General features: G+C 39.2%; 1 long non-coding RNA gene across 1 annotated transcript in view; it reads right to left on the minus strand.

Moving 5' to 3' along the window:
- The window catches only part of LOC129123530 (uncharacterized), a 58,917-nt gene that overhangs the window by 33,990 nt on the left and 11,844 nt on the right, over nt 1-13,083 (minus strand). Inside the window, exons 9-10 of the long non-coding RNA XR_008534708.2 lie at nt 8,939-9,026; nt 6,373-6,628 (exon numbers count right to left, since the gene is read on the minus strand). This is a non-coding gene — a long non-coding RNA (uncharacterized LOC129123530). The remainder of the gene's footprint in view (nt 1-6,372; nt 6,629-8,938; nt 9,027-13,083) is intronic.

The raw sequence follows: 13,083 nt of genomic DNA on the forward strand, positions 1-13,083 counted from the left end.
CTCGTTTTTGCTTAAAGTAGTAACCAACAAATCCAATCAGGCAGGGAAAGTGTTCCTGAAATCACAGATGACTCTCCCAAGTATCTCACCTAAGCTGACTCTCTTTCAGTTTAAAACCATTCCTCTGGTCCTGTCACTACATGCTCTTGCAAAAAGTCCCTCTCCATCTTTCCTGTAGGCCTCCATCAGGTACTGGAAGGCTGGAATTGGTCACCCCAAAGCCACCTCTTTTCCAAGCTGAACAATCTCATTCTCTCACCTTTCCTTGTAGGAGAGGTGCTCTGGCCCTCTAACCATCTTGGTGGCCTCCTCTGCACTCACTCTGACAGGTCCATGTCCTCCCAGTCCTGGGCACCCCAGAGCTGCAGGTGGTGCTGCAGGTGGGGACTCACCAGAGCAGAGGGGCAGAATCCCCCCCTCACCTGCTGCCCACAGCACTCTGGATGCAGCCCAGGACAGGATGGGTTCTGTGCACATTGCTGGGTCGTGTCCAGCCTCTCATCCACCAGCATCCTTGAGTCCTTCTGAGCAGGGCTGCTCTCTCTGTCCATCCTCCACCCTGCACGGTCACCAGGGGCTGGTGCAGCACCTCCCACTTGCTCTTGTTAAACCACGTGAGATTCCCATGGACCCACCTCTCAAGCTTGTCCAGGTCCTTCTGGATGTCAGCCTGTCCTTCAGGTGTGTCATCAGCACCACTCAGCTTGGTGTCATGTGTGAATTGCTGGAGGGCACACTGGATCCCAGGACTGACTCCTGAGGGACACCACTTGTCACTGATGTCCATCAGGACTCTGAGTTGTTGACCATGACCCTCTGGGTGTGACCATACTACTCTCTGGAAATTTGCTTACAAAGAATTGCTGAAGAGTCTTAGACCTAAATGTAACCTTCTTAAAAGTAAACTGTGGGATGTAAAGAAATACAAGCATTAAAGTCAGGGAAGAAATGTTATGTTGCCTGTGGGAAAACAGTCAGGTGGGAGTACCAGTCTGCCATTAAAATTTTTTCTGTAATAACTTCTGAGCTTATTTGTAATCATAGCATGGACCAGACATAAAAACATTTCCCTTTTTCAAGTAAATAAAGGTCACACCCCACTGTGGTAGACCTTGACAGGGGTTTTATTTCATCTACCTTACATAGTACCGCCTTGCTTATCTTGTGTGAGAAACTCCCACCAGTGTGGAATATGGAATGACAAAGTGATTTACTTGGGAAAGTATAAGACAAGAACTTACCAGAAGTTTTGAAATAAACCAAGCTCTTCCTTAGAAGATAGAACACAGAAGAGAGCTGTGTATTTGGAAGAGTAAAATCAGGAGCATTAAAAAATATTTTAAGATTGTAGGGAGTTTTGTGTTTGGAGACTGTACACAGTCTCCAGATGTTCTCAGAGACTTTGTTTTGCTTTTCCCATCTGTATAGGCTCCAGCCTTGATGTCTTTTGGAGAGAAGGGCAAAAGTTTTTCTGCATTTTAGCAGCACAGATTTAGTGTACAGCTTTTACACCAACCTTTCTGAGATAAAACCTCTACTAAACTTCTACACTTGCAAACAAGAAATTCTGCCTTTCAAATGTATTAAATCCAGCTCTGAGTTTGTGGCACAGATTTGAGACTAACATGCTGTTTGATTTCTCTTTACATGACTAGACCCACCAAGTGTGCATGTGTGTCCATGTGTCCCCTCTTGTACCCATTTCTATTGCATTTTGCATTTCTGTCAATATAGCCTCCAATATCTGAATCCACTGATAGAACAGATGCAGTAATTGCAAACAGCTGTAAAGTATTACCCATCTTGCTAATCAAAATGACTTTCTGCTAAATAAACCATGAAAAAAGCTTTTCCACCATCAGTGAAGTGGAGTGGAAATGATACAGACTGTAAAGAGTCCACCATGGAAGTAAAATCAACAGATCAAGTGTTCCTACAACAATGACTCTGTGTGTTAATGCACATTTCCAAAATTGTTATAGAAATTTCTCTATGCTTAGGAAAATGAATTTGTGTAACAACACAAATGTTCCTCCAGGTATTTTATGTGACACCACCAGATACACAGAGCCTTGAAGAACTGCTTTATGCTTTCTCAAGATTCATAATCCAGGGGGAGATAATTGACCCATATGGTTTTGCTAGATGTTCATTACATGCTATACTATCTTATTCAAAAAAAAACCCCAAAACTCAGAGTACTATATATAGATATAAACATTACAAAGGGACTGTTTCTGAGCTTATAGGAAGTATGGAAGAGGCTGGTTTGGGAAAAAAAAGTAATTCCTAAGTAAAACTCTTGACGGAGAACTTTAGTCTTTCATTAGTCTGTCCCCTAATGAAAAAGCTCCTTTTCTAGCTCATTGTGCTTCAGTTATCCTATTTTCTAAGTCATATTCTTTAATTCTTAAAAATGCTATTAGAAAAGATATTATCTCTGGTTATATACTCTTCCTCTATTCCCTTATGCCACTTAAGCACTTATTGCTGTGGGCCACTCCAGTATAAAACACTCCAGAGGAAACAACTTAGCCCTGAGTTATTTCTCTCACTTCTTTGGGTCACACTGAATTAGGAAGTAAGCAATCTTCTCCCACAGCTTTCTGGTACCATAAATGATTTGCTGGGAACCTCAGCTCTTCTATTATGAAATGTAACTAGAAGTTAAAAGGCATATAAATTACAGATGTGCTAATTTTGTGAAGCATGATGAACTTCCAACTACCAAGTTTATATATCTGCAGAGAAGGGAAGAAGAGGGAAAATTAAATGAGATACATATCTGATTATAACAAAGGAACAAAAAGAACAAATCTACTTTCTCTCTGAAATACTTTATGTTCTCCATGACTGGATGCAGTCTCCTCCAAAGGAACTCAGCAAGTTCTCTAGATCAGTTGCCTTTCTGCCCCAGTTTTTCCTGGTTTTCCTTCCTTGCATCTTTTTTTTCTTTGCCTTCAATTTTTCCTATGCTCACAGTCATCCGTGGACATTCAGTGCCATGGCTGCAGCAGCATGACCCGGTCACATCCAAGAAACCCCAGGAGAAGCTCTGCACAGCTACAAACCACAGCAGACAAAAGAGACCACAACAAGGGAGCCCAAGGCCACTGTCTAGGCTAACATAATCTAAAGGGTGACATAATCCTCACTTATTAAAAGAGTCATTGTAAGACTATGATAGAATAAAGTGATTTCTCCCATGATAAAATGATTTCTCCTCTCTTCTTGAGGATGAGAGAAAGCATCAGAAAAACTGCTTAGAAAGTCTTGACCAAATGACTCTGACATATTAATTTATCCCTCTTTGCCCACTTTCCACACAACAGCTTGATTTTTGAGCAAGGAATGAAAATGGAGAAACAGGCACTGTTTAATTAAAAGCTGCATGCTTCTGATAAAGCACATAGTGTACAGAGGACATTAAGGTGTGTCAGAAGCAGTGAACCCAGGCCCAGACACCTTCACACTTTCAGCTCCTCTCCAGCCCTTGGCAGAAGCATGCATTGTTTTCACTTGCCCATCGACATTTCCATCCTCCTCGAGGTTGCACCAGCTGCAGTTTTCACAGCTAATGACTGCATCTTCCCACAGCTCCTGGTAGTACAGTATGCCTGCTTTACAAATAAACACAAGGCTACAAAGACTGTCCTGGGAGAGTGAGCTGCATTGTGGTCATCATACAATCCCTCTCAAACAACTGAAGCTGCACCTTAAACACATTAACTGTGCTTGCCCTTGATACCCCAGCTGGAGGCTGTCCCAGAGACATTACTGCTCAGTCAGATGCATCCTTCCCATTCCAAGCCTACAATTACCCATTCTTTCTTTAGTCTAGAACCATATTGTTGTTATTGTTGCAGGCAGAATCTGTCTCTCAAGATGCAGCAGGTTTCAGAGCTTTATGTCATCTGCCCTCACACAGGTTTTCAAGACATGCACAACTCTCAAATGTCAGCACACAGTTTCTAAGTCAGTGTGGGGTAGACAATTTCTTTTTGCCAATTTCTCTCCATCTACAACTCTCAAAATTTTCTCTGCTCATTAAATTATATATCTTTCACTCTATAGCCTATAAACTGACTTACATTATTCTGAAAAAAATTTGGAAATTCTATTTCTCACTCCCTACAGCTCCTTTCATGATTATATGCCCATCATAGGCCAAATCCAGCAATTTCCTTCCTCAGAGTTTGAGTTCTTCTACTAGAAGTTTTCAAGATGTAACATACACCTTAAAGTGTGAGAACTGAATGAATAAACTCCAACCATGGAGAAGTGTGAGATGATGACTTCTAAGACAGCCTAAAAAGCAGGAGTGGAACTTGTTCCTGAGACAGAAATAGGGAGCAGGAAAAGGAAAGGAATTTCTGGGGAAATATTTCCTTTAGGAAAAAAAAGACCTGAAAGCTATAATACATTGCAAAGTACTTTTGTCTCCTCTTATTGACGTACTCTTTGTCACTTTCTTATCTAGTGCCCAAAACAGATTGTAAGAAACAGAGTCAGACCCAGACTGTGGTGATCTTCATTTAGGAGGAGCTCCCCTGCCATGGAAAAAAACCAACCTGAGATCTTCCCTGAAATGAAGAAGCAGCAAACCCTACACATTGCCAGTGTGGCACCCAAAAAGAAAAGATTCCACAATATGCCCTTGACAGTCCATTAGCAATATTTGGGCTCATTACCAGTGAGATGTATTTCATGTGAAAGAGCCACTTGGGCAGAAGGGGCACTTGAGGTAATTAAGAATCTATTTACATTTTATAGAGCCATTGATGCCCTTATGTCCAAGGAACCCATATTAAAAGTGTGCTCAGGTATTTTCCTATCAATAAATATTAAAATGATTAATCTGCACTTGCTCTGCTAGCTGCCTGCCATGGCTGCAAGCTGTTAGCAAGCAGTAAAAAGCAGGCAAAAGAATGTGTCAGACCAGAAACCAATCTTTCAAGCTATTTCTTTTTTCTGGGTAAGTTTCCATTTACTATGTGGTACACTCTCTTAGTTTCATGAATGAAATATAGAATATTAAAAAAATAAAAAAGTCTCAAAACTGTAAGAAATAAAATGAGCTCCTGACTTAAATGCACTCTTAACTAAAAAAAAATTAGCTTGGAGTGATCTTTTATTCATTCAGTTCTGAAACACTTCCCTATCCTCCTGAAATAACCTTTAAGTGCAGAACAGATCCAATCTTATGTGTCCATTTAAGTTCTGCTGGTGCCTATTCTAACTCTGGGTTGTCTCAGAGTGCTCTTGCTAGACACAAGCCCAGGAACAATAAACAGCAATCTAAACTCATCACAGAATCACCTTAAGAAATGCAGAAAGTAAAAGGAATTAATCAGCTGAACAGGCAGTCTTCCATTGCAACCCTTGTTATTTAGACAAGTGCAGCTAATATACATAATGTAGCCATAAATAATTAAGTAAAATAAATTACAGCCCAACAAAGTCCACATTAAACAAGACAGGCCTCTCTGAAAGTCATGCGGGACTTACTATGCGAAGATCAGAGTGAAAAATGAAAGAGCATGGCTCACATCAACTGTCTGTTGCTCTAATTTTTAAAGATGATACCTAATCATTGTAGAAACTCTTGCCTAAGAGAGCTGGACCATGCTAGAGCTGATCTGAGTCATAAAACAGCATGAAAATGAAAAATGATAAAGAAATGAGCATGTACATTTTGCATCATGCTCTTATTGTCATGACTCACAAACCCAACAGAAAGAAGAAACTCCACCTAGAGCTGTAAATTCTGGTCAGCTCAATTATTTCACATCCTGCAGCCTGACTTAAGTTATTCAGAGCAGAGAAAGGCAGATCCCTGATGCACCCTTCCATAGTGCTGGACAGGGTGAAAATAATAAATTGGTCATTGGGAAACACTAGATGAGAAACAGCATATTTCATATTCTTCTCTCATAGCTGCCTCTTGATGGCAGTAAATGGTTTTGCCATAGCTGTCATAGCTCAGCAGAGAAGTCCTGCAAGCAAAGGAGAGTCTATTTCCACTCCCTGTAGCATCACCTTCCTTCCATGGCAGCTGCTGTCCCACACCCTCCTGGCTCACAAGCCACAGCAAACAGCTCTATAATTTGTTAGTTTTTAAAGACTGCTGGGAGCCTTTTGCTGAAAACCATCAGGCCACATTGACCTAGACCTATGGGAAGTCAATAGTTAGGAAATCACTCTGTCTTCCCCAGATAATTACACTGGGTCCCAGGAGCAGAGACGTGGCATTTCCAGTACATCAGAGTGCCTTTCAGGAGAATTGCATCAGGTTTTGATGTTACTGACTGTCTGCTTCTCCCCTAAGCACTTGATAATCTTCAAAAAAAAAAAAAAAAAAAAAAAAGATACCTTTTGATGCTCCCACTTCTATTAAAAGAACTCAGCAACACCTCCATTTCCCTATCCAGAACAGACTTTGTGGCCAATGGAGTGGAGGAGTCAATGTTAGAGGCCTTCTCTTTTCCATAGAAAGATCTGATTCTCACATCCTACAGGTTTGGGTTTTTCCATTTTGATTAGTCTGTTGTAAAGGGTCTGTAGCAGCTCTTACTGATGTCAAGTCCTCTGAACATGTGAGCCTTGATATCTCAGTCTTGAACAGGACCTGCATGCAGAGAGAAAAGGAACAATGATTAACCAACTGCCTTCAAATGTAGAAGCTATCGCCCAAAAGCAGAGTTATGGTGCCTACTTGGACTGCTGCCCAGCTTATTTCCTGGCTGGTTGGAGAGAACAGCACCATTTGCACACTGAACATGGTGTTTTGGGCAGATTTTCAGTCCAAGTAAGTATCTTGCACAAGTAACGAATGTCTGTCTGATGATAACTCAGGACCGCACTGGGCCCCATAGCTGCAGCCAACAGTGAGAGGCAATACAGAGCTAACTCACCCCTAGCAAGAGTGTGGAACAACATTTCTGAACACACATTCACTTATCCCATTCTGGACAGATGCTGAGACAAATTTCTTTATCTATGTATCAGTTTTGCTGGTTAGCAGGGTTGCATGGATGCACAGGAACCTGCCTTTCTCTAGTAAAAGTCCTGGCTGTTTCCCAAGCTCCTGAAGTGCTGCCCACTCTGTGGCAGTGGTAGTAGCACAGCATTCCATATCACACACGTGTACTATGTGCATCATGAGTCCTGCACTTGGAATTGAATGAGGAGTTTCCCCAAAGTTTAACTGCAGGACCCCTTCAGGACTCTGCTTGCACAAAGCATGGTTAGATCAATATCCTTTCCAGAGCTTTACAGGTCATGTTAGTGGATATTGCAAATTATTAACAAAAGAACAGTTATTCTGAAGGCTGGAGACTAATTGTTTGTCAAGGGGTAGTGATGAAGAGGAGCTGAAGGTTTTAAATAAAATGAATCAGACTGGGAGAGGACTAGTGGATGAGGGACCCATTTTTAGTAGGAGTATCTGGATACAGGAATAACTTTTGCTATGGATTCTGAAACTTGTTGTTATTCTATCTAATAATTCATTTAATGGCATGAGTGAAGATTCTTACAGAATGCATTTTTCTAAGTACAGTAAGACTGCCAGGCTATCTGCCAAAATTTATTTTGATTTGTTTTGAGGTTCAAGGAAACCTACCAACCAAAGATTCAAGACATATCTCTGTCAAAAGATATTTACATTACCCATCAGCATTTCAATTATACACATCAGGCAGAGCTGTGAGACCTTATGAGAGGTCTATAAATTGTAAGATATGCATAGATAAATCAGATAATATGTGGCAAACAAGGCATAGAGCAGCAACATTAGCTTGCATATCAGAATCTTAAAAAGCAGATGCAATTAAGAGACAAGACAAAGAAATAAATATCTTGTGAACCTTTCAAAAGGCCAACCACATTATTTTAATATTGCTTAACAGTAACACTTAATAAAGGGAACATCGTGATTGTGTGAACTAAATTTTCAGTCATAATGAATGCTACAAACTTAACCTCCCAAGTTTAAATAGGGTACAATGCCTTGGGAGAGATGCAAGAGAAATTATTTGATAAAGGTGACGGTTTTTCACACCTGAAAATAATGTTTTTCTACCAGGCTCTCTTGATCAACAGTGTGTAGCCACACATTAAAGATAAAATCTCAAGACTTGCAGTGTATACTTGTCACTACTTGCATAACTTAGTAGGGAGAGAGGATCACAGAGATTTTGAACATAATTTCCTACACTACAGGAGATTAAATAGACTACATTTGAATAAGGCAAGAATCAACTATGGCACCTGGATAGCAGAAAGTAAGCTTCAACCAGTTTCTCCATCATTTATTCAAGATATATAGTCTTGTCTCCTACAAAATTTAGGCATAAGCATCCTGTGCAGCAAGGATGTGTATTTGATTTAAACAATTAATTGCACAGGAGTGGATTTCTGTTACGGCTTTCCTGGCACAAACTAAAATCATTACATAAATCAGCTGGAGAGTGGCAATTTTACCTATATAAAGATTGATCGAACATTCACAGCTAGAGTTTGTTCTGTTCCCCATACTCATCAATATAGAAGCAGCTGGGATCTGAAAGCTTTTCTGGGGTAAAGGCAACACTAAAGAGCATGCTGGAAGAAAACAATCACCACATCAGAGATATTCCCCAGATCATTGTTCTGTGCTACCGCTCCTTTCTTCATCTATCATGCTTTCTCTGATTGCTATTCATTTCCTTATTTAATGAATATTGTAATGAACACAATGCACTTAAAGATTCATTGAGGTTTTTTTTTTAAAGTTTTTAAATGTTATCCATCCTGAGAGGGAATATTAGCAGCTCTATTAAGTGATGATCTCGTTACCATGATAAATGTGTTTCCAGTGATAGATTTAATGGGAAACCCAGTGTACATAACTCACCAACAGAACTAAATCATGTATCATCTATTTGAAAACTGTCACCTTTTTCTAACAGATAGGAAGTATTTTCCCAGTGTCTGTTGCTTATTACACTCTGCTCGTCAGAGGGACTGTGACATGCCAGCATCTCCTATAACAAAAGAAAAATATACAGTCATATCCAAAATTTACCCAAAAAGGGAATATATTTGTTGGCTTCAGTGGCCATTAATGAAGACACTCAGATTGAACAAAGCCAAATGATTTGTCACCTTTTAATAATTTAACTGGTTTATTTTCTTATGATATACATATATTCTCACATTAAACCCTTGAATCCTGTGCTGGTAAGTACAGGGTCAAGGGCACTGGTCCTACTGCAAATGGCATGTAAGGGCTTGTTTTGAACAGCCGGTGGTATTTAGAGATTGTCTGGTTTCTATTCTGAAAAAAAGCTCCCTATAATACTGAAGGAATGGACAAGAAGTTTTATCCAGACCAAGAAATTTTCTGTCTGGGTCATGTAGAACAGTTATTTCTGATATGGTTCTAGTATTTTCTTTTGTTTTCAGTTGGTTCTGGTTTTTTAAGTTTAGTTTTAAAGCCTGTACTTGAAAATTTGTTTTAAAAAAAGCTTTCCAAAACTGGAATTTTTAGTTTCAAGAATACTGAAACAAAAATATTTTATTATTACCCTTACCCAAATTGAATACTCATTCACATTTTTTCCCCCATATAAGATTTTGATTTGGCTGCTATTTTCCAAAGAAAGAGTAAGGGGGGAAAAACATGTCCTGATTTAGCCTAGACCTCTGCATGCCATTGGCCCTTTTCCAAAGAGGCTGGCTTCCTAAAGGAACTGAACCTGGGACACTGAGGATTCTCCTGCCTATTTCCCTGATAAAGCATAGATGATATATTGACTTGAAGATCTGGGTTACTCTCATAAGGTCGTTTAAGCCCCCTGACAAGACTGCTTGCAGAAAGTCCAGAAAGAATGAGCTGCCGGGAGCTCTCCCAGAGTGTAGCTTGATCCAGGTGTTTTTCTTTTCCTGTTGAACACCTCCTCGTAAACACCACACAGATCCCACAGCCACACTGCAACTTCAAACACGAGGAATTCTGGGGAGTAACAAATTATGGAGCTGTATTGTGTTACCCATCCCTGCCACCCCAGTTCTACACCCCACTCTTTGGCTCCCTCTGCACTGCACTGCACTCCCTCTGGTCGAGCAGCAGTGGGGAAGAAGGGCTGGAAATGGATCTCTGCAAGTGAGGGATTCAACCTCTTCTGTCCATTGAACTGCTGGAGCCACACTGTCCTGCACATGGAGGGTCTGGGGATCTTTGGATGGGTGTGTGGGAAGGAGGCAATTGGGCTGGTTGGTGCTTCTGCTCCCAGGCAGCAGATAAAAGGCAGATGATTTCCTTCCCCAAACAACTAGCATTAGGAAGAAGCTCCTTGGCATGCACAAAGGGAGACCCCTGACTTTCTTAGGTTTACTCCAAGTGAACTTAGAGAGAAAATAATGAGATATTACAGTACTGTGCTTTTAAATTCAGTCTTCATTACTTCCTCTCCCAGTGCCTCTGTGTCAGATTCACTCAGTCCTGCCCAATAAATGTGTTAATAGTACCTGTCCAAGACAGTCAGTGCTAGATATGCTCCCAATTTAGTCCAAGATTTAGATTACCAGGACATTTAATTTCCTTCTATAAATGATAGTTAGTTCTTTCGGTCATTTTTAGTTCTTCAAGTGAAAGAAATAATGAGCCTAAGAGTAGGATCTATGTCTAGTCCTGGAGGCTTGACTCCAGCAGAGCTCCTGCTGTCCTCAATGACTGGAGGCTTGCTGTGCATGTTAGACCTTCAGAATCTGGATCAGTACACTCAAGAATGTGCAAAACTGGTACAATGTGGCAACTGATCACAAGAGGTGCATGAGAGGTATTTTCATCACTGAGGAACAGGAGCTGCCCTATTTTAATGCTTGTTGTAAGAGCTATTTTTACATCTCCAAGTCTGGATGAGACATGACTGCAAAATATGATTTTCAATCAGTGTGAAATACCTCCTTAAAATTCCTTGTGTTGGTGATGTGCACCCTCCAGGCACCTTTGAAAATGTTGGGGAGAAATTTGCCTCTATTGAAGTCAGTGAGAGTTTTACTACTAAGCTCAGTAGCACTGCATCTTGCAGCTGTCTACTGACTTCAGTCATTCTGAGTTCTCTGGTTGGCTGGGTTATTTAAAAGGTGTGGGATGAAAAAGACTGTCTATACCCAATTTTTCCACCAGCAAGATCACTACTGACTTATTCTCCATTTAAGCCATACAAAAGTGTCACAACTCCATAAAATGCATGTGTTCATACATTATTCCTAACAGTCTTCATATTATATAATATATAATATATAATATATAATATATAATATATAATATATAATATATAATATATAATATATAATATATATTATGCTATATGTTATATCTTGTATATAATATATTATATACAAGAGAGTAGGTTTTTAATTTGCCTTTTCTATATTATTCAAATGATTTAATTTCATTAAGGGGAAATAATAAATAAAATAAAAGATATTTTTTTATAAGAAGGTGTCTGTAATAGTCTACCCCAACAGTCCAAATCACCACACCTTGTAATGGTAGTACTACTGTGTCTAGGTTATCTGTACTGTATAGGTGGTTTACATTTTCTTTTGGATTCACTGCACATTTCCACAAGATTTATTTTAATACACTGAGAAATGGTTGTTCCTTAAATGTTTATCATTAATGTACCAAATGCACTAACTATAAAATGATTAAACTAAACAATATTTTGTAGGATGACAAGCCCTGAAATGCTGCCAAATGAGAGACCTAGTGACCGTAAGTCTTTTTGACTCTGTCACACAAAATAATTGGTAAGTGCCATGCCTTCATGCTTGTAGAGGAAATAATATGAGGGGGGAAAAAACCCAACAGGTACAGGGTCAGTAATAGCAACCTCACAGAAATACTGTAACACTGCTGCCATTAATAATTAAATGTACAAGAAATCTCAATAAATATTAAGTTATATGCTAAAGAAATCTATTCCAATGTCTTTTTGCATGTGTGTGAAGACAAACTGATTTGTATCAGAGAAATGGAAAATCTGTCTTAGTCGATTTTTTTTCTAGTCCAAGCTGTAGAATTATAAAGCACAAATCTGCTTAAGTTGGTCTTTTTTACATTTATAAAGGGCCACACTTGATTTAGCAATACTATTTTTATGTGTAATGACATGGAATCATTTATTATACATTCTGCTAATCTTCAGACTTACATTCTGACAGGATTAGGAATTTATACAATATGTAGACTTTAGGATGCACATTAAGACCAAGGCACTTCAATGTATTTGGTTTTTTGCAAGCTGAGACTGAGTATGTGAGAAAATCATCTTGTGTTTCCTGCTCTCTGAACAACAAACCACAGTAATCCTTCTGATGGTAATCATACTATTTTCTGTTTAAGATTACATTTTGTTTGTACATTTATAGTGTCACTTAAAACAAAATCCAGCAGGTTTTTTTTTTAGGTATCTTTTAAGAGAAGTGAATATTTTAAGAAAATGACATAGAAACCAAGTTTTCTAAAAGGTACGTACTTCCCAGTATGTATTTTATAAATATTTAAATGAAAGATGATCAGAAATGTATAAATAATTGTGTTAACACTTTAGGAATTGTTACTGTGTTCTGCAGCTCAGTAATAAGTAGATTTCCATACCGAAGGGATTAAAGGACCTAGATTTGATGAATGCAGAAGCTGCATTGTTTTTTTCTTTTTCCTATACAGCAAGCTGCATCACTGTTTTTGATACACAGACTAGTTAAATGTGGCATTCCCATCTACAGAAGGTATATAATGATAACTGGCAAAATTATTTACTTAAAAAATTAATGCAGAAATTTACAACAGATTATTTTCAGTCCTAGAGGAACTTATTATTCATTTGCATGAGAATGGCAATTCAGTGTGGCAATAGAAAGCTTCAACTGCATCCCTGCACTTTATTGCCTTAGGTTTGCAAACTGCTTTAACAGCCATCAGCCAAGAAATGTACATGTCATCTGCAAATCACAAATCACAGATCTTGACTCGAGTGATTGCACAGGGAGAAGTGCTGAAGGGTTCATAGTGGCCAGAACAAGACTTAA

This window comes from Agelaius phoeniceus, chromosome 8 (genome assembly GCF_051311805.1).
Source record: "Agelaius phoeniceus isolate bAgePho1 chromosome 8, bAgePho1.hap1, whole genome shotgun sequence".
NCBI classification, from domain to species: Eukaryota; Metazoa; Chordata; class Aves; order Passeriformes; family Icteridae; genus Agelaius; species Agelaius phoeniceus.